Genomic DNA, 21,072 nt, shown 5'->3' with positions numbered 1-21,072 from the left:
CATCTCAAAAAAGTCCCTCTTTTACTCCAGATTTTCTATAACAACCACCTCATTTTTCTTCTCCCCTTACAGCAAATCTCTCTGAAATAGAGGGCGTTTTCATTTTTGTCTCCTATTACCTTTTTCAGCTTTATTGAGGTATAACTAAAATATCCTAAATTGCACAAATATAAAGTGTAAAATTTGATCAGTTTTGACATATGTACACACCATCAGACCATTACCACAATCAAGACAATGAACTTATCCATCCCCCTCCAGTTTCCTTCTATACCTTTCCCTTCCCTCTTACTCCCATTCCAATGAGGCTTCTGCCACCACCACTTCAACAAAACTGTTTTTGTTAAGTTTGCTAGTTATTCCATGTTGCTAAATCCAATGGTCCTCATCTTACTTGACCTTGCCACAGCATGTGACCTCATTGTTTTCTCTTTCTGTTGCGATATACTTTCTTCACTTGGCAGCCAGAACGTCGTACTTGATTAATTTTCCTCCTACCTCACTGATGCTCTTTACTAGTTTCTCCCATTCTCACTATCATCTTATGCTACAGGGCCCCAGGGTCCAGTTCATGGTCTTCTTTTCTTCTCAATCTAGACTCACTCCCTTCATGATCCATAATTAGTGACATGGCTAGTCCTAAATTCATATCTCCATCCCAGACTTCTCTACTCCATACTTGTATGTCCAACTGTTTATTTAACATCTCCATGTAGCCGAGTGGAGACTTCTCAAATTTAACATGTTAAAAGCTGAACTCCTGAATCCACCATCCCCAACAAAACTGTTCCACCTGCAGTCATCTTCATCTCAGTCAACGGCCATCTCCATCCTTCCAAAAGCTTACGCTGCCAAAGGCCTGAAATTATTCTTGATTCTTTTCTTTCTCTCACCACTGCCACCAAATTCAACAGAAATCTAGTTGGCTCTTCTTTCAAAACGTACCCAGAAACTAACCACTTTCACTACCTCTATTGCTTCTACCCTGGAGTGTGAAGATAGGGAAGAAGGTGTTGGAAATTTGAGGGGAGAAATGTCAATGTGAAATTGTTTTTGAGAAGAGTGAAAATGTATAAATGAATGAAGTGAGGAATAGTTGCTGGGCAGCATTAAGGGCTCATTGTTCTGTCTTGCTTGGATCACAATGGTCTTCTTTCCCACCTTTCTCCTATAGTCTGTTCTCCACATGGCAGCCATATTGATTCTTTTGCACATGAAGTCAGGTCACTTCATCCCTCTGCTAAAAACCATCCAATGGTTTCCCGTTGGCATAAAAGCTGAGGTCTTTATAACGGCCTAAGGGACCCTAAATATTCTAGCCCTTCCCCGATTATCTCTCTGAACCCATCTCTGACTCACTTACACCACTCCACCCACACTGGCCACCCTGCTTTGTCTTTGATATGCCATTGCTCCGGCTGTTCCTCCTGAGTCAAATGCTTTCTCCCTGGTGCAGCCACTTTGGAAAACAATCTGACAGTTCCTTAATAGGCTGAATATGGAGGTACCACATGACCTAGTAATCCTACTCCTAGGTATATGCCCAAGATAAGTGAAAATATATATAAAGCTTGTATATGAATGTTCATGGCAACATTGTTCATAATAGCCAAAAAGTGGAAACGACCCAAAGACCCATCAACTGGTGAGTGGATAAATAAAAAGTAGTGTATCCACACAATGGACTATTATTTAGCCATAAATGAGTGAAGTACTGATACATGCTACAACATAGATGAGCTCTGAAGGCATTTAAAAAGAAGGTAGACAAAAAAGGCCACATGTTGTATGATTCTACTTCCATGAAATGTCTAGAATAAGCAAAGCTATAGAAACAGAAAGTTGATTAATGGTCTCCAGGGAGGGAAGGGGGAATAGAGTGTGATTGGTAAGGGGTACAGGGGTTTGTTTTTTGGGGAGGGGGATGATGATGTTTTGGAATTAGATACTGGTGTAAATATACTAAAAACCACTAAATTGTACACTCCAAGATAACGAATTTTGTGATATGTGAATTATATCTCAATTTTATAAGAGTTTCTTCCTAGATATCTTGTTGGATTACTCCTTTACCTCTCTCAAGGCTTTGCTCAAATGTCATTTTCTCAATGAAAACTGCAATTACCTTACCATCCCCTCTAACTCTCCTGATTCCTCTTATCTTGCTGCATCTTTTAATTCATGTAATATATACCAGTTTCCAACATAATATATACTTTGCTTATGATTTTTATTGTTATTTCTCCCCACTGAAATATGAGCTCTATCAATTCAAGGATTTTTGTCCACTTGGTCACTTATACAGGTATCTAGAATAGTGCCTTATGCATTAATAAATATTGGTTGAACGAATTAATACCAAGCAGATGTTAAAATTGATATTGCAGAAGAATATTGAATCACATGAAATAATATTCATTTATTCTTAAATTTGAAAAGTGGATTACCAAACAACATATAGTAACATAGCATAATCCCCAAATTGGTAAGAAATAGAAAATGTATTACATATAGGAAATACATTGGGAGGATGAGATATATCAAAATACATCAAAATCTCTGGATGTTCATATTACAGTTAGTTATTAATTTATTTCTTAAAAATGTGTTCATGTTTTCTAAGCTCATAGGCTGGAATTGGGCAAATCTGAGATATAATCTATGCTCCATTTCTTATGGCTATGCAAGTCTGAGCAAGTTATTCAACCCCTGGTGACTCAGCTTCATCTTTAAATTGGAATAACATTAATAATAGTACTAACCTCATTGGGCTCTCTTAGAGATTAAATTAAACAATACTCAGCACAGTATTTGGTATATATTAGGCACTAAATAAAGGGTTAGTTATTATTATTATTATTATTATTCCTTTAAAATAATTATGGAGTTCAAAATGGTAGAATATATGTTGTACTACTTGCAGAATTTTTTTCAAGAAATATTTTGAGTCATATGTTGACTATGGTAACTTCCTTAAGTGAGGAATGAACTTGAGTGTACAGTCTCATCTTTGTTATTATATCTCTGTACCCACCCTCAAATCATTTTGAGTCAATTTATTTCTCTGCTGGCTAAGTTCATGGGACTCATCTTTTCCCTGTTGCTTTTGGGTGATGTTTCATGCATCCAGCCAAGAGTAGATTAGATGTACACAACAGCTCTGTCTGTAAGGCATTGACCTTTAATGTTTCCATTTGAGTTCTTTGGACATTTTTCTCCATTGTTCAGTGTTTCCTCTGTAGGTGTTTATTTTTTTTGAGATGGAGTTTCACTTTTATTGCCCAGGCTGGAGTGCAATGGCACTATCTCGGCTCAGTGCAACCTCCGCCTCCCTGGTTCAAGCGATTATCCTGTCTCAGCCTCCCAAGTAGCTGGGATTACAGGCACCCGCCACCACGCCCAGCTAATTTTTGTATTTTAGTAGAGATGGGGTTTCACCATGTTGGTCAGGCTGGTCTCGAACTCCTGACCTCAAGTGATCTGCCCACCTTGGCCTCCCAAAGTGCTGGGGCTACAGATGTGAGCCATCGCGCCCAGACTCAGTAGGCTTTTGAGTTTTCGTACAGCTGTAATCTAGGCCCACTACCCTGTAAGAAGGATACACAAGTTACAAAACAACCAGCTTCAACAGCAAACTCTTGCATCTTTTTCTAGCCAGACTCTTTTTACTGGGGAGAGGGGAGGGAGAATGAGCAAGGCAGAGGAAACCTTACATTTTAAAAATCTCTCTTTCAAAATTTATAAAGGTAGTATATTCTCATAATAATGCAAATTCACTCATTAAAGGATGGTATAAATGGAGGCTTAACATTTCCATTTTATACACCATCCTTAGTCCCAGTAACCTCTTGTAACAATTCTTGATTTTAGTTCTTTTGGTGGTGCTTTTATCTCCTCTCTTGATTTATCAGTTTTAAGTATTATCTATTAACTTCCTGTCCTTTACAAAATTTAAAATTAATAGAAACTTAGCTTTTTACCCTTGTTCCCTCATTTCCCCACGTTTTGTTATTATTATTTTTTTTTACTTTTAAGGTCTTTGCTATCTTTATAACTTTAAATAATAAGCCTAAATGTTTATTTCTTAATCCATCAATTTAGGACAGTATCTTAACCACTCCCAATTACTTCAGTTGGGGAAATTAGCCCTATTTCACTTCCCTCCATTGTTCCTCCTTCTTCCATTACCCAAATTCTCTTAGCCATATAATTAATTTTGCATTCTTAAGGTTTATAACGTGAATTGCCTATAATCTTGTCTTCCACAGATTCTCTAGAAACAAATTCCAGAAAATGAAAACAAAGAGCATTTCAATATCATGATCATATAGATATTACTTGCTTCAGAACCAAGTAGTATAATTGCACCCTGGGAGAAGGAGATGCTAAGTCCTTTAATGGTGTTGCTTGAGGGAAAATGTTCCAAACCTCAGTGTCAAGTCTGTTTTTATTTTAGTATATTCCACCAGCTGCTCAAAATCAAAATATTTTCATTTGTTTCATAGTTGGACTACAGATTTCTTATGAAGGTTTTTGTTTTTTTCAGGCAGTTCTAATTGCCTTTTTTTCTTGTTGACAAAAACAGCATATTATTTCACTTTAATTTCACTGGACTGTTTAATCAAATCATGACAGAAAATCCATGTTCTTCTTGAAGACATGCTTCCTATTGCTTCCAAACTTCATATTGTAATTCACACATACTGTTTTCTAAACCTGCCACTACCCTAGGATTTTTAAAAATTGTATTCTGTGAGATTAGGATGAATATTTGCTTGAATAACGTTCTTTCTCTCTTTTGGGTTCCCTGTTTTCTTTGTTAGAGAACATTCTCCAAAAAAAAAAAAAAAATCACAATCTTTGATTCCAAAGATTTCCAAAAATGTTTATTCTGCTTTTATATTGATGAATGGCTCAATGGTATATAAGTTCTAGGTTCAAAAAATTTCCCTCCGAAATTTGAAGTAATTCTTTTAATGTCATATTGCTACACAATATGGAAGTAAAATGCCACTCTGATTCTTATTTCTTTGTAAGTAACTTTTTCTCTCTCTGAACACCATTAGCATCTTCTCTTTATCTTTTGTGTTCAAAATTTCATAAGGATTTGCCTTTTAATCTGAAGGCTCTTGCCTTTCCTCCACTCTGGGAAATGGTATATTATCTCTTTAATTGCTTGTTCCTCCCCCTTGTCTTTGTCTGCTCTTTCTGAAGCTCTCATTAATCAGATGTTGGACTTCTAGGATTGGGTATCTATGCCCATTAAACCTTCTCTTGTATATTCTATCTTTTTATCTTTTTGTTCTACAGTCTAGGAGATTTACTTGACTTTATTTTAAACCTAGTAAATGAATTTTTAATATAATCCATCATATTTTTAATTTCCACTCTTTTATTACTTACTCCCATTTATGTAGTAATCTCTTCTAATTTTATGGATACAATTTTTTTTTTTTTTGGAGACAGGGTCTCTTTCTGTCTCTGAGACTGGAGTGCAGTGGCTTGGCCACAGGTCACTGCAGCCTCCAACTCCTGCGTTCAAGCAATCCTTCTGCCTCAGCTTCCTGGATAGGTAGGACTGCAGGTATGCACCACCATGCCCAGCTAATTTTAAAATTTGTTTGTAGAGAGGCAGTCTCCCTATGTTGCCCAGGCTGGTCTCAAACTTCTGCACTCAAGTGATTTTCCCACTTCAGCCTCCTGAATTGCTGGGATTACAGGAGTGACCCACCATGCCTGGCCCCAGTTTTGTTTTGTTTTTAAGGTTTAATAAATAGAGCACACTCATGCATTTATGACTCAGAATTTTTTAAAAAATTTACATTTTGTCATTTATACTTCAGATGAATTTTCTTATTAAAAAAAATAAGGCCGGCCGGGCGCGGTGGCTCAAGCCTGTAATCCCAGCACTTTGGGAGGCCGAGATGGGCGGATCACGAGGTCAGGAGATCGAGACCATCCTGGCTAACACGGTGAAACCCTGTCTCTACTAAAAAATACAAAAAACTAGCCGGGCGAGGTGGCGGGCGCCTGTAGTCCCAGCTACTCCGGAGGCTGAGGCAGGAGAATGGCGTAAACCCGGGAGGCGGAGTTTGTAGTGAGCTGAGATTCGGCCACTGCACTCCAGCCCGGACGACAGAGCGAGACTCCGTCTCAAAAAAAAAAAAAAAAAAAAGGCCACAGAGGTAAATTTAAGTCTCCTGTTTCCCAGTGCCTACCCTCATTCTTCTCCTTCCCTCTTTCTCTTTCCTAAAGAAATCTTTCCTTCCTTTCCCTTCCCAGAGGCAACTGGCATTATAAATTGTGTATTTTTTCAGTACATTTTAATATTTTTACTACACATAGGCATCTATAAACAGCATATAGTATCATTTTATGTATATTAAAATTGTACCATAACATCCATACTCCAAAGTCCCTTTGTTCGCCCAGCGCTGTTTCTGAAATCTGTCCATGTTGATACATATGGATCTAATTTATTCATTTTCAATGCTATGTGGGTTCCACCATATTCATTCATTCAACAAATATTTATGTGCATCAACAATGTTCCAAGAAATGTTCTGGTGGCTGGGAGCACAGCAATGAAGGAAACAAAATATGAACATTCTCTATTTTCATCTCTCCATTAAGAGACATTAGGTCTCATCATGACAAAAAAAAAAAAAAAAAAAAAAGAAAAAAAAGGCTTCAATGAACATCCTTGTACAGGGCTTCTGTTGCAAGTGCTTCTTTGGGAAATATTTGTTGTGGTAAAACTGCTTGGTTATGGACCACGTTTCAAATTTTACCAGGTATTGCCAACTCGCTTTCCAAAGTGGTATACCACACTACACACCCAGTTTCGTTCATCTGGTCCAATATTTGGACAGTCATGTTTCTTCATTTTTGTCATTATGAAGGGCGAGAAAGGCTAGTTTTTGTTTTAGCCAGCATTTCTCCTAATTGTTAGTAAGGTCAGCATCTCTTATGTTTATTGGTTCTTTAAATCCGCTCCGCTGTGTATTGCCTGAGGGTATCCTTTGCAACCCATTTCTGTAGTAAGTTGTCTGTCACTTTCATACTGATTGGTAAGGATTCTCCATCTATATAGTCTGAAACATTTTTTCTGCTTTATGTGTTGAAAAAATATTTTTCCAGTACAGAATTTGCCTTTTAGCTTTACTCATAGAGGCTTTTGCATAAAAGAGTTTTACTTAGTGTAATCGTTCCTTTATGAATTGTCCTTTTTGTGTACTGACTGAGAAATAATCTCTTCCCCACAGTTGTAAAGATACTCGCCTGCATTTCTTTCTAATAGTTTCAAAGTTTTATTTTTCACTCAGTCCCTTAATACATCTGAAATTATCCATTTGTATGGGATGAGACATTATCTTTCTTTTTCATGAAGAGAACTAAATCACTTATTGAATAATCCTTTCTTTTCCCACTTATTTTTAATGTCTTGTCTACTCTACGACAAATTCCCACATATATTTTGGAGATTGTTTTTGGAGTTTCTACACTGTTAACAATGAATAGGTCTCAGATTTTTTTCAGAACCTCTTTTTAAACAGTTTTCTTCTGGTCCCCAAATTGTCCATCTGTACCCCAAACTTAGGATTTCTTTTGTCTTCAATTACCTGAAGATATTTTTAAACCAAGGCTCTTTGTTTATAAATGAAGAAACAAAGATGCAGAGATCTTATATTTCCCATTCAGGTTTATGCAGCAAGACAATTAGAAAGCTTGAACTAGGTCTGGCCGTGGTGGCTCACGCCTGTAATCCCAGCACTTTGGGAGGCCAAGGAGTGCGGATAGTTTGAGCCCAGGAGTTCGAGACCAGCCTGGAAATATAGCAAAACTCTGTCTCTGCTAAAAATACAAAAAAATTAGCCAGGTATGGTGGCGGGTACCTGTAATCCTAGCTACTTGGGAGGTTGAGGCAGGGGAATCACTTGAATCTGGCAGGTGGACGTTGCAGTGAGCCAAGATTGCGCCACTGCACTCCAGTCTGGGCAACAGAGTAAGGTTCTGTCTCAAAAAAATAAAACCAAATAGCAACAACCACCACCACCACCACCTCCCCCCACCTCAAACAAACAAACAAACAAACAATAACAACAACAAATAACCCAGAAAGCTTGAACTCAGATCTTAAACTGCATTCCAATCCACTTTCCACTAACTTCCTCCTCACAGAAAGTTTCCATTTTCTGTGAAAATTTTACTTCACCAGTAGTTGAATGAAATTGTCTATTTCACCAAATCTTTGTCAAGACTAGGTTTTATCATTTAAAACATCTGTTTGAATTGGCAGGTTAAGAATGGTGTTTCTTTCTTTTTAAAATATGGGGTCTCACTATGTTGCCCAGGCTGGCCTCAAACTGCTGGGTTCAGGTGATCCTCTCACCTCAGCCTCCTGAGTAGCTGCGACTACAGGCACATGCCATGGTGCCACTGTGCCCAGCTAAGAATGGTGTTCTTTCATTAGAGTTTTTTTTGACATAAACATTTTAGTAAATATATATTAAGTAATAAATATTCCTTTAAAACTTTATCATGTTTCTTGGCCATAGTATTTAGTCTTTTTTTATTTGTCTATTCATGTCTTTTCCCTCCTTCCTCCTGGGTTATATTTTTTGCCTTTTTATTAGTGGTGCTTAAGAACTCCATGTATATATTAAAGACAGTAATCTTTTGTCACATATGTTTAACTTTAAAAACATTCAGTTATTTGTCTTCTAATTTTGTTTACAGGCTATTTGACACACAAGTTTTAGAAGTTAAACCTACCAATCATTTTTCTGCAGTCTCTTCCATTATTCCTGTACTTCCAAGGGCAGATAAATACTCATCCTAGATTTTTCTATGGCTTTATGATTTCATAAACCCTTCAATCCATTTGTAATTTATTTTGGTGTATTGCATGATGTTAAAAGGTAACTTTCATGTTCTCCCAATGGTTTCTCAATTGGATCAATCTTATTTATTGATAACTTCTTTATTTATAGGTCAACTTTATCTGTAGCAAATTCTTATACATACTTGAATCTGTTCCTAGATTCTGCTTCATTAATCTATTTTTGTAAAACATCACATTTAAAAATTATTATAGGCTTATAATTCATTTTAGTAACTGGTAGAAGAAGATTCCCAACATTGTTGTGCTCAGACTTTACTGATCATTTCTTTTGTTTATCCTTCCTGATATTTTTTAAACCATCATCTAAAATTGTTACCTTGGTAAGATTGAACAATAACATAGAAAGAATTGTATCATGAAAATATTTAGTCTTCTCATCTAGGAACACAGTGTTTACTCAAATTTTCTTTTATTTTGCTCAGTAAAATAGTTTAGTTTTCCAAATATAGATTTATTACTGAATATTTTATACTCTTGTAAATGGGACATTTCCCATTACATGTTGTAACTACTTGTTGCCCATACACAGGAAAGCTATTGATTTTAGTTTTATTTTGTATACAGACTTTTACTGTTCATCAAATTTTTATTGATTACATTACTTTTGTTGATTCTTTTAAGTTTCTAGGTAAACAGAAATATAACATACGAATCATGGCTATCTTTCTCCTCCTTTTCTCTGCTTTCTGTTTCTTAGATGGGCAGTAGCTTCCAGAATAATACTGAATGATCATGATGACAGGGAATATCTTTGTCTTGTTTCTGATTTTAATAAGGTGCTTCCAGTTTACCATTAACCTTCCTCTATGTTGTTTCTCTGGCCAAGACGATTATATTAAGATGTATTCATTTAATAAATGGTCTAGCTTGCTTACTTTTTCTTGAATTACCAGCTTTTTCTTTACAGAGTTCAATTTTCTTAAACTTCTAAAAGCCCACTGCTTTTGTATTCTGTATTTTTTCCTTTTCATGATCTAATTCTTCATATTCCATTCTAGGTCCCTAGTTACTTCTGATCTAATCCACTCATCACTGCCTTTAAATTAATTAATCTTTGAATCCAAAAAGGGTGTCAGGACTGGGAAGTATATAGAAGAACACAGATCAAGGGTACCGAATAATCTTCTAGTTAATAATCAAATGTGACTTTTTTTTTTTTTTTAAATGCCACTTGTTTACTTGAATAGAAATTGATTCCTGGTACATAGAGAAGACAAGTTGACAACCGTCATTTGACTGATTTTTGCGTGTAATGTACAATTAAAACAAACCTAACTCCACAATGATGGGGCTATTTTAAAGCAACATAGGATCCAAGTGAACAAGCTACCACTAATGACCAACAGTGGAACAATCTAAGTAACGAAATAAGTGAAGTATTATATTATTGCCAAAGTATAAAATGAACATCCATTAGTCCACACTGCTTTAAATAAATGATTGCATAAATAAAGGGGAAAGGCAAGAAAAGGCAAATCTCTTGTGCAGATGCAATCCAAATAATTTATGTGGACACTGACCATAAGGAAGTGGAGCGTAACTCCCTATTCCTTGAGTATAGGCTGGCCATCTCTTCCAAGGCTATGGTACGGAAAGGGGGAAGGAATAACTTGACTATGAAGAAATCTGACAAACACTACCTCAGCCAGGTGATCAAGGTCAACATCAACAGTGATAGGGCATGTTGGTAGTATGTTTCCTTGACATGATGTGATGAAAATAGCCCTTTACTTCTGTGGGCTTCCCCCGCCAAATCCATAACCCCAGTCTATTTATGTGAAAAACAGCAAACAAATCCCAATTCAGGGACTTTTTATAAAATAGCTGACCAGCATTTATCAAAACTATCTAGGTCATCAAGAACAAAGAAAGTCTGAGAAGATATCCCAGGCAAGAGGAGCCTAAGGACAATGAAAACTAAATGTATCATGGGCTCCTGGATGGGATCCTGGAACAGAAAAAGAATATTAGGTAAAATCTAAGTAAATATGAATGATGTATAGACTTTAGCTAATATCATAATAATGCATCAATCTTGGTCCTTTGTTCTAACGAATATACCATACTAATGTAAGACATTAATAATAGGGGAAAGAAGGTGCAAGGTATAGGGAAAATCCCTGTACTATCTTAGCAATTTTTTCCTGTCACTACAAAACTGTTCTAAAAAAGAGTTTATTTAGAAAATAATCACAGCTTAAGTGATCATGGCCAATAATTCTTGAATGTTCTTAAAGCTGTAATTACTATACCTTCATGGAAAACAACTCAGTAACTAACAGACAGTGAGCATTGCTTGGTATTCCGACCAGCAGCACTTCCTGTACTAATTACCAATGTACCTTTGTCTCCTAGGTTATTAGTTAGTTATAGTTCCACAGAAGGCACTCAGTTATGCTCTAAGAGTTCCTCTGAGAAAACCGCAGGAACAAATGGACATAAATTGCAATAGGAGGGGTTTGAGTTAGAGTTTTTGAATGCTATGGAGTCAAGCTGCGTGATATTCCCTGCTAATTATCTTTCCAAGGGTCCATACAACGGTTTGATCCAGCCTGGTTTCAACCCATCTTGGAGTAAAACCAGTAAGAACGTGAATTTCTACTCTTTCCAGGAGGTCCTAAGAGTTTTTATATCTTACATAGAAAATTTCCGTAAACTAAAAGTTGGCATAAGTGGTGCCATTCACCTAGAAATTGTTCATCAAATTGTTTACGGTTTCTGCTATTCTCTCCACTGACACATGATTTATTAATTTTGTTCCAGAGATTTGAGTTCAGGCTGTATAAATCATGAATAAAAATTAGTTTAATAGTCATAATGCCCCTTGGGACAATGTTTAGAGTGAAGAAAACTCAAAATTGTCGCAATGTGAAAATGACAGTTGTATCAATATTTGCAAATTGAAATGATATTCAATACCCTTACAGAAGCAGAGTATAAATCTTATTCCTGTTTATTTAATGCAAACCCTAAAACTTTTCTTTTTAATTTTTAATTAATGCTTATTAATATTTTCCCATGTGAACATTTTCTGTAAAATGAATCTAAGATCTTCCTGATCTGCCTGCCTCCAGCTATGAAGTAACATTAGACAATGACCTCCTGCTACTGTTTTGATGACTTAAATACTTTAGAAAAACAATATATAGCCAGATACCAGACCCTCAAGACATTCACAGCAATGATATTTTGCCATTTTTATGCATTAAAAAAGAGAGAACTCTCTGGCAGTGTGGCAAATACCATATTTTTAATATTCAAAATTATATATCATCTTATTTCCACTGGCTTATCTCACCTGACTTCTTAATCCTTATGAAACTCTGATTGTTCATATACACAAATACGTAACTGTGATTTAGAAAAATGATCAGACAATAAGTATTCTGATTAGAAGCTAAGTACTCACCAGAATGAATTAAAAGTAGCTAGAATTAAAGAGAAATTGCTCATTATTCAGGTAACTCCATGTTTCTATTATTTATATTATACAAATGCAGCTATGGTGTACTTAGTACAGATAATAAGATGAGGTGTTAGAGACAATTCCAGCTATGACTTCATGTATTCAATGGCATCTTTTATTGTAAACATTTATATGTCTGAATCCCAGAAATACTGAAGAAGAGAGAGAAATGCAACAAGCACAAGCAAACACAGGTCCTTCCTACAATTCCCTCCCTTCTTCACAAAAGATACTTTGTTGAAAAGGTTTCAACACATTCTCTTTGTCAAAAATAAGAAACATTGATCTACATGCAGGATTTGCATAGAGGTTATCAAAATAAAATTTTAGAGAATCGTGAGAGGGCAGAATTTGGGGTGTTCAATCCCTAATCAGAGACGCCCAAACTCAGACATCTGTCTTTCAGAAGCAACCACTATAAAGCTGATGAAAGAGGGTTCATAGAAAGGGCAGGAATAAATGCCAACAGTTACGCTTATGCTTATAAAAAATATTAATGATAAGCAATACAATTTGTTCCTTTTTTGCCCTATGCTGTCCCCTATTCATTTGTGTAACTACAGTATTGAATTTATTTCATCAGTCAGAATTTGGAAATGAACAAACAATTAAAATTCAAATTATAATTCCATTGCAATGTAGTCTGCCCTGGTATTCTTTGGATCTAACAAGAAATTGTGCCTCATCAAACATATATAATTTGGCTTGAAGTAGTGATAGTATGAAGTCGAATTTATAGTCATAATAAAGTTGTCTACGCTGGATATTTTCATTTCCGAGTGCAATATGCATGGGGCAACTGGCCCCCAGGCAGTCACTGAGTCATTTGAGCTCGCTCTAGGTGGAGCTTGTTCACATCCTATAATCACACCATTAACAGTCACTACTAAATATAAACACAAAGAAGAATATTACTGGTTGTTTCACAACCCCCATGATAACACTATACAATTATACGGACAAGCTTGAGAGTGACAATGCTGAAGCAACCATGGTTACCTATTCACAGTGTAAACAAACAGGCACCTGCAAAACTTAACATAAATATGTAGTATGTTTCTTTGTCCTACAGAGTTAGGGAGGCAGCATGAAGTGAAGAAACAAGTATATGGGTCTATGACATTAACATGATAGTTTTACAATGTGAGAACTTAGGGAAGAAATTTTTGGTCAACATTCATGGAACTCAGGAGGCGCACACACACACAATCTCTCTCTCTCTCTTTCTCTCTCTATATCTTTCTTTCTATCTCTCTCTCTCTCTCTCTATATATATATATATATAGAGAGAGAGAGATATCTGCAGATTGATTTTTGAAATTCAGTTAACTGGCTGTGTCCCTGTGGGCTAGTCATTTCACTTCTGTGGCCCTTAATTTCTTCATTTGGAAAATGAGGGGATTAATGTGCTATGGTCATTCCCTTCCAGTCTAACGTTCTATTAACAATAATCATATATGTGTATGTGTGTGTGTGTGTGTGTATGTGTGTGTGTTTAGATATACTTATTTATATACAGGTTGAGCTTTCCTAATCTGAAAATACAAACTACAAAATGTTCCAAAATAGGAAACTTTTTGAGTGCTGACGTGATGCCACAGGTGGAAAATGTCATACCTGACATTTTGCATTCTGATAGTTCAATATACAGAACTTTGTTTCATGTACAAAATTATTTAAAATATTATGTGAAGTTAATGTCAGGCTATGTGTATAAAGTATATATGAAACATGAGTGAATTTCATGTTTAGACTTAGATCTCATCCCCAAGATATCTCATTATGTATATGCAAATATTCCAGAAACTGAAAAAAATCTGAAATCCAAAACACTTCTGGTCCCAGCATTTTGAATATGGAATACTCAACCTGTGAGAGAGAGAGAGAGAGTGTGTGTGTGTGTGTGTGTGTAACTATATGTTTTCAAAAGTAGCAACAGTAATAAAACAAATATGCACTTGTGATGCTGTAACCTGTTATTGACTCCATTTTATAATGATTTTTTCATGAAAAAGTGTTTTCTTTCTGCCTGTGTAACTGTGGGCAACTTGATGTTCTCTACGCTTTATTTTCCTTAGATACAAAATTAAGATGATAACAACACCTATCACTGCTTATAGCATGTTGTAAGCCTTAACAGATAATGTATGTAATGTTTAGCCTAGTATGCCACACTCAGTAGGCACTCAATAGAGTTTTTCTGTTATTTTCTAACCTTCTTTATTTAGCTTATGAAACAAGTGAGCAAAGAATGACCAGTCTTACAGTTTGTCTCCTTGGAAGATAAGCCATTTTTATTAATTGTTACAAAAATATTTTTGATGAATTATAAGAAGAGACCCTAAAATAATGCAATTCTTCTTTAAAAGATAAACTAGAGTAATTATACATCATGTTTGATATTTTTGTAGTAAAAATTCAGATAATATTAAATGTAATACCCATATAAACCAAAATAGAAGATTTGACCAATCTTAAATAGTCAACGTTTTCAAGGAGAAAAAAATCATTAAAAAGTTAGTGCTATTGGCCGGGCTCGGTGGCTCAAGCCTGTAATCCCAGAACTTTGGGAGGCCGAGACGGGCGGATCACGAGGTCAGGAGATTGAGACCATCCTGGCTAACATGGTGAAACCCCGTCTCTACTAAAAAATACAAAAAACTAGCTGGGCGAGGTGGCGGGCGCCTGCAGTCCCAGCTACTCCGGAGGCTGAGGCAGGCGAATGGCTTAAACCCTGGAGGCGGAGCTTGCAGTGAGCTCAGATCCGGCCACTGCACTCCAGCCCGGACGACAGAGCAAGACTCCATCTCAAAAAAAAAAAAAGAAAAGTTAGTGCTATTAAAAAAATGCTACATTCAAGAAGAAAATTTAAAAAAACAAAAAAACCAAGCACTCACATCTTCTGCATGACATAAGAGATATTTGTTACAGAGGTTTATTTATACTTTGAGCTAAGACAAGATTAATTGGATCTAAGATACTAAGCATATTTTAGAAATAGAAGCTGACAAAAATTTAAACTTAGTTTTATAATTGCTAAATTATGAAAAAATCTGGTGAGTTTTTAAGCAGCTGGAAAAGAGCAAGTAGAGGATTGTGACTCTTCTTTAATTGGTATACACTCTTCTGTTAGGAAAACAAACAAAAAGATTAGGATGCCACAATATCAAGAGTACTGATGTTAAACTCTTAAAGCCTATTCACATAATTCACTGAAATCTCTGTCATTCTTTCTTAGTCTCCATGTAACAGAGAACCCACCTAAGGGGCAGCATCAGGGGCTGAGGCAGTCATAAGCACTCCTACCGTGGGCCATATTTTCAGTACTAATAAAAACTTGGACTGTCTCATATGTTCACCAGTTCTGGCTAAGGGGACTAAGTGAGCTAGCCGCTTGCTTGGGTCATGTGGTCAGAGGTGACAGCCTGTCTTCAGTTGATACTTTGTAGGGTATTTGACAAAGTCAGAAAGATCTTGAGCTAAGGTCAGCTTTACTTCACCCCAACACTGCCAGACCATAACCTCTGCATTCTTTTCCTCTTCCCCTCCTTGCTATGCCTCATCTGTCCTTGGCCTGAAGGTGGAACTAAATTCACAGATCAAAAAACACCACACACACAAAGGTGAGGATAACAAAATTTGCCTCAATAGGATGTTCGAATGAGTGGTCTGATGTCACAAGGCTGGTTCATCCTGACTTTCCCTGGTTACTCTGTTTGCTGGATATACATAAACACATTACATTTCTTAATTAGCTTATTTATTGGTTTGATTCTTTCACCTCCTGACAGACTTCAATTTCTCCAGATTCAGTACCTAGGGAAGATATAATACTAGCAACTCCATAAAGGCCCTAAGAGCAAGTGCAAAGAGACACATTTACAAAATGGTCTTTAAATGGAAGGCCTAAGCCTTGGCAATTTCCCTTTCTTATGGTACATGCTTTGGAAAATTAAAAACGATATTCTGAAATTTTAAGATTTGAGTCCAGTGAGTTTTTTTCTTGTTGTCCTGCTATGGTTGTTTTTCAAGAGAAAAGAGGTCAGGGAAATTTCATAGCCTAGGCTGGGGTCCACACTGCAGATACATCTTAATCCCTCAACCCAGAGGTAAGTCTCTTGAGCATATGGGAGGGCAAGGCCAAGTTCTGGAAAGAAGCAGGATGTTTCAGTGTGAGACCAGATGAACGAGCTGAGGCAGACAACAACATGGTGAGCCAGTTTTGGGTACAGGCATCTGGGCAAGTGAGCAAGACTAGACCCGGGTGAGAGAAGAATCACATTCCTCCCTCCTAATAGCCAGCCCTGCAGGTAGGGAGGAGGGAACAACCTTGAGAAAGATAGGGCTTATTAGAAGCTAATGAAATGCAAGCCTTCTTGACTTCTGAAAGGAGAGAAGACACATGCTCTTGGTAAAAACAAAAACAAGAGGGAATTTAGATCCTAGAACACATGTGTTCTAGGAGGAAATTTACATCCTAGAAAAAAGTGTTCTAGGATGTGTTTCTAATGACGACTCTTCTCTTAAGGCTTCCATTTCTTGAGCAATAAATATGGACCAGGAACATTGCCAAAGGCTTTACATAAATGAGATCATCATCTTCATAACAATCATATGAGACATGGATAATAATGACCCCTACTCTCCAGATTACAGATGAGGAAACCAATGCTCTATTAAAGTAAAGAATGGGCCCATGGAAGGAAGCCAAGGTTCTCACACTGGTCTAACCACTTCTTCAAGCTAGAGCTCTTTATCACTGAACTGTGTTGTTCCTCTTTCATGAACAGTGGCACTGACTTCCACAGAAAGCTGACATTCAAAAGAGTAAACCACAAAAACTGCCAAGATATTGAATGGTCAAGTACTCAATCACTTTCATTGCCTACTTACTAGAAACATAAACAAATGCTGCTTTAGAGACAGTTTTTAGCTATCAGTGTTTGGGTAAATTTTTTTAGGCTTAAAACTTTAGCTGTACTATTAACAGCATATTAATATTAATGCTGATTGAAGCTTAAAATGAATTTGGAAACATATGGGAGAAGGTTTACATAAGTAGAAGGTGAAGTGCCTAAAACAGCACACAAAATAGTGAGTCAGTGAGAGATAAAAACCATTGAGAGAGAAAAAGAGAGGATTTTCTCTCTACTAATTTGTAAGTCAAGGTCATGGGTTTTAAGTGGTACTGTTGTGCATTGCACCATAAAATGGTGCAACTACCTGGGAAAGGAGTTTGGCAGTCTCTTAAAAAGTTAAACATATATTTAACATATGACCCAACACTGGTATTTGCTCAAGGGAAATAAAAACTTAGGTACATAAAAAAGACTTCTGCATTTTTATTCATGCAAGCAGAAACAACAGGTGAATGAATAAATAATTCATGGTATATTCATGTAACGAATTACTACTCAGTAATAAAATGGAATGAACTACTAACAACATGCACCAACATGGATGCATCTCATAGATATCATGCTGACACAAAGAAGCTGGACACAAGAAGGTTTACAGCATGAGTCTGCTTATATGAAAGTCTAAAGGCAAAATTAATCAATAGTGACAGAAATCACATCAGTGGTTTCCTGAAGTCAAAGTGGGTGTTGGGTGGGGGACTGACTGCAAAAGGATACAGAATTCTGGGGAGGTGGAAATGTTTTATATATTTATTGGGATGGTGGTTACACAGGTGTATACATTTGTCAAAAGCATTCAACTTATAGACTTAAAATTTTTTATTATATGTAAATTATATCTCAAGTTGATTTTAAAAGAAGATATGGGATTAGAAGGCAGTATACATTAAGAAACAAAAACAATCACATCCATCTCAGTTCCCACCATCCCCCAAGTGTTTTCTGTATCCAATGCTTGTTTCAGAAAGGATGTTTATATCCTGTTATTTTTCCTTAGTTGCAAGGTAGAATTTTGTTTATAAATGTCAAGTGGAAAAATTAGAAGATTTTAAAATAAAGTTATTAAGGATTTTTAAACCATCTTTTGGGTGAATCAGATTTCCTAAATATTTGAAGTTTTAAGAAAGGAGCATATTTAAAATGCTATTTTCTAAAATAAATATTTACTTCCATATACCTTAAATACCATTAACTGAACATATTTAATCCTCTCTGAATGCCTCCAGGTCATCATTAGGAATATTAAAAGTTGTGCTGTAATACAGTGATGATTTCAAAATTTATTACGGCACAGAGGCTGTTTGCTTTTACGCTAACAGTGGCCTTAGAATACTGAGCTCTTTAAGTTCTTGTATTTGCTTCTTTTCTGTTTCTCTCCCGTTGGGCTCTGAGAGCCTTTTTTTTTCCTTTTTTTTTTTTGCTATTACCTATTTTTATTTTTCTTTGTTTTTTTTTATTTTCATACTTTTTGGGTAACAGGTGATTTGGTTACATGAATAAGTTCTTCAGTGGTGATTTGTGAGATTTTGGTGCGCCCCTCACCCTAGGAGCATACACTCCTATTTGTTTTTTTATTGGAGTTGTTTTCCTCTCTTTTAATCTGCTAAGATAATCAAGTTAACAGAACTATATACAGAGCAGTGATCCCCAACTATTGATTTTCAATCCGGCGATTGATTGGTTTCAAAAGAATCAACTGGAAAATGGTTAAAACTTACAGATGCCCAGACCCCATCCTTGGTGATTCTATTACCTAATTTGGCATACATGATACGCGATTCTTATAAAAATATGTGCGTGTCTGAACAAACACAAAAGTAGAGAAAATAATGTAATGAACAACTACATATTCATCACCCTGCTTCAAAAATACTCAACATTAGGCCGGGTGCAGTGGCTCACGCCTGTAATCCCAGCACTTTGGGAGGCCGAGGCAGGCGCATCACCTGAGGTCAAGAGTTCGAGACAAGCCTGGCCAGCATGGTGAACCGCCATCTCTACTAAAAACAGAAAAACTAGCCAGGCATGGTGGCCAGCACCTGTAATCCCAGCTACTTGGGAGGCTGAGGTAGGAGAATTGCTTGAACCCAGGAGGCACAGGTTGCAGTGGGCTGAGATCCTGCCATTGTATTCCAGCCTGGGTGACAAGAGCAAGACTCTGTCTCAAACATTTTGTCGGCCTTTTTTCATCTATCTGCCCCCTCCTCTTTTTTTGCACTAGAGCTGGGACTGGCAAATTGTAACCCCCATAGGCCACATCCAACCTGCTGCCTGTGTTTTAAAAATGGAGATATAATTAATATAACACATCATAAATTTCACTCTTTTAAAATATACAATTCAGTGGTTTTTAGCATTTTACAACATTGTGCAATTGTCACCATTATCTAATTCCAGGGCATTATCATCAACCCAGAAGAAACCCCACACCCATTAGCGGTCACTCATTCTCCCCTTCCATCAGCCCCTGGCAACCACTAATTAACTTTATCTCTCTGGCTTTACCTACTCTAGATACTTCATGTAAATGGAATTATACAATATGTGGCTTTTGGTGTCTGGCTTCTTTCACTTAGCTTAATGTTTTCAAGGTTCGTCTATGTTGTAGAATGCACCAGTACTTTGTTCCTTTTCATAGTTGACCATTTCACATTTTGTTTATCCATTCACCAGTTGGACAGTTGGGTTGTTTCCACATACATTTTCAATTCTATTGGGTATGCACCTAGGAGTGGAATTGCTAGGTCATGTGGTGACTATTGTTTAGCTTTTTGAGGAACTGCCCCAAAGTGGCCACACCATTTTATTTCCCAAAGTGGCCACACCATTTTACATTTCCCAAAGTGGCCACACCATTTTACATTTCCCTCAGCAATGCATAAGGGTTCCGGTTTTTCCAGATTCTTGTCAATATTTGTTATTGTTTATCTTTTTGATTCTATCCATCTTAGTGGGTGTGAAATAGCATCTCACTGTGTTTATTTGCATTTCCCTAATGACTAAAGATGTTGAGCATCTTTTCATGTGCTTATTGGCCATATATATACCTTCTTTGGAGAAATGCCCATTCAAATCTTTTGTCCAGTTTTTAATTGGGTTATTATTATTTTTGAGACAGAGTCTCACTCTTTTGCCCATGCTGGAGTGCAGTGGTGGGTTCTTGGTTCACTGCAACCTCCATCTCCAGAGTAGATGGGATTACAGGTGTACCCCAGCACACCCAGCTAATTTTTGCATTTTTAGTAGATACAGGGTTTCGCCACATTGGCCAGGCTGGTCTTGAACTCCACCCAGGGCCTCCCAAAGTGCTGGGATTACCAGTGTGAGCTACCATGCCTGGCCTATTTTTTTACTATTAAGTTGTAAGAATTCTTTATATGTTCTGGATACTAGACTCTTTTCAGATAAGTGATATGCAAATATTTCCTTCCATCCTGTGGGCTGTATTTTCACTTTCTATCTTGAAAAAGTCCTTTAAAGCCCAAAGTTTCAAATTTTAATTATTTTTTCTTTCATTGCTTGTGCTTCTGGTGGCATATCTAAGAAACCATTGCCTAATCCAAGATCATGAAGATTTACACGTATTTTTTTATAAGAGTTTTATAGTTTTAGCTCTTACATTTAGTTCTTATACATCTGCATTTTAAAAAACCTTATCATGTACTTCTAAGGTACAACTAATTTTAGAAAGTAAGAGTGAGTAGATTTTGATAGCCTCCAAGAGTTTAGAAAAAGCTATGAGCTTTGAAGCACAATTTTACCCAACACATACATGTTGGATG

General features: G+C 36.6%; 1 protein-coding gene across 1 annotated transcript in view; it reads right to left on the bottom strand.

Moving 5' to 3' along the window:
- MARCHF3 (membrane associated ring-CH-type finger 3) overlaps positions 1 to 21,072 on the bottom strand; it is a 151,500-nt gene that overhangs the window by 68,682 nt on the left and 61,746 nt on the right. The window lies entirely within an intron of this gene.

This window comes from Piliocolobus tephrosceles, chromosome 4 (assembly GCF_002776525.5).
Source record: "Piliocolobus tephrosceles isolate RC106 chromosome 4, ASM277652v3, whole genome shotgun sequence".
Lineage (NCBI taxonomy): Eukaryota > Metazoa > Chordata > Mammalia > Primates > Cercopithecidae > Piliocolobus > Piliocolobus tephrosceles.
Note: the sequence above shows the minus strand (reverse complement) of the source record. Positions and strands in the feature narration are given on the sequence as shown.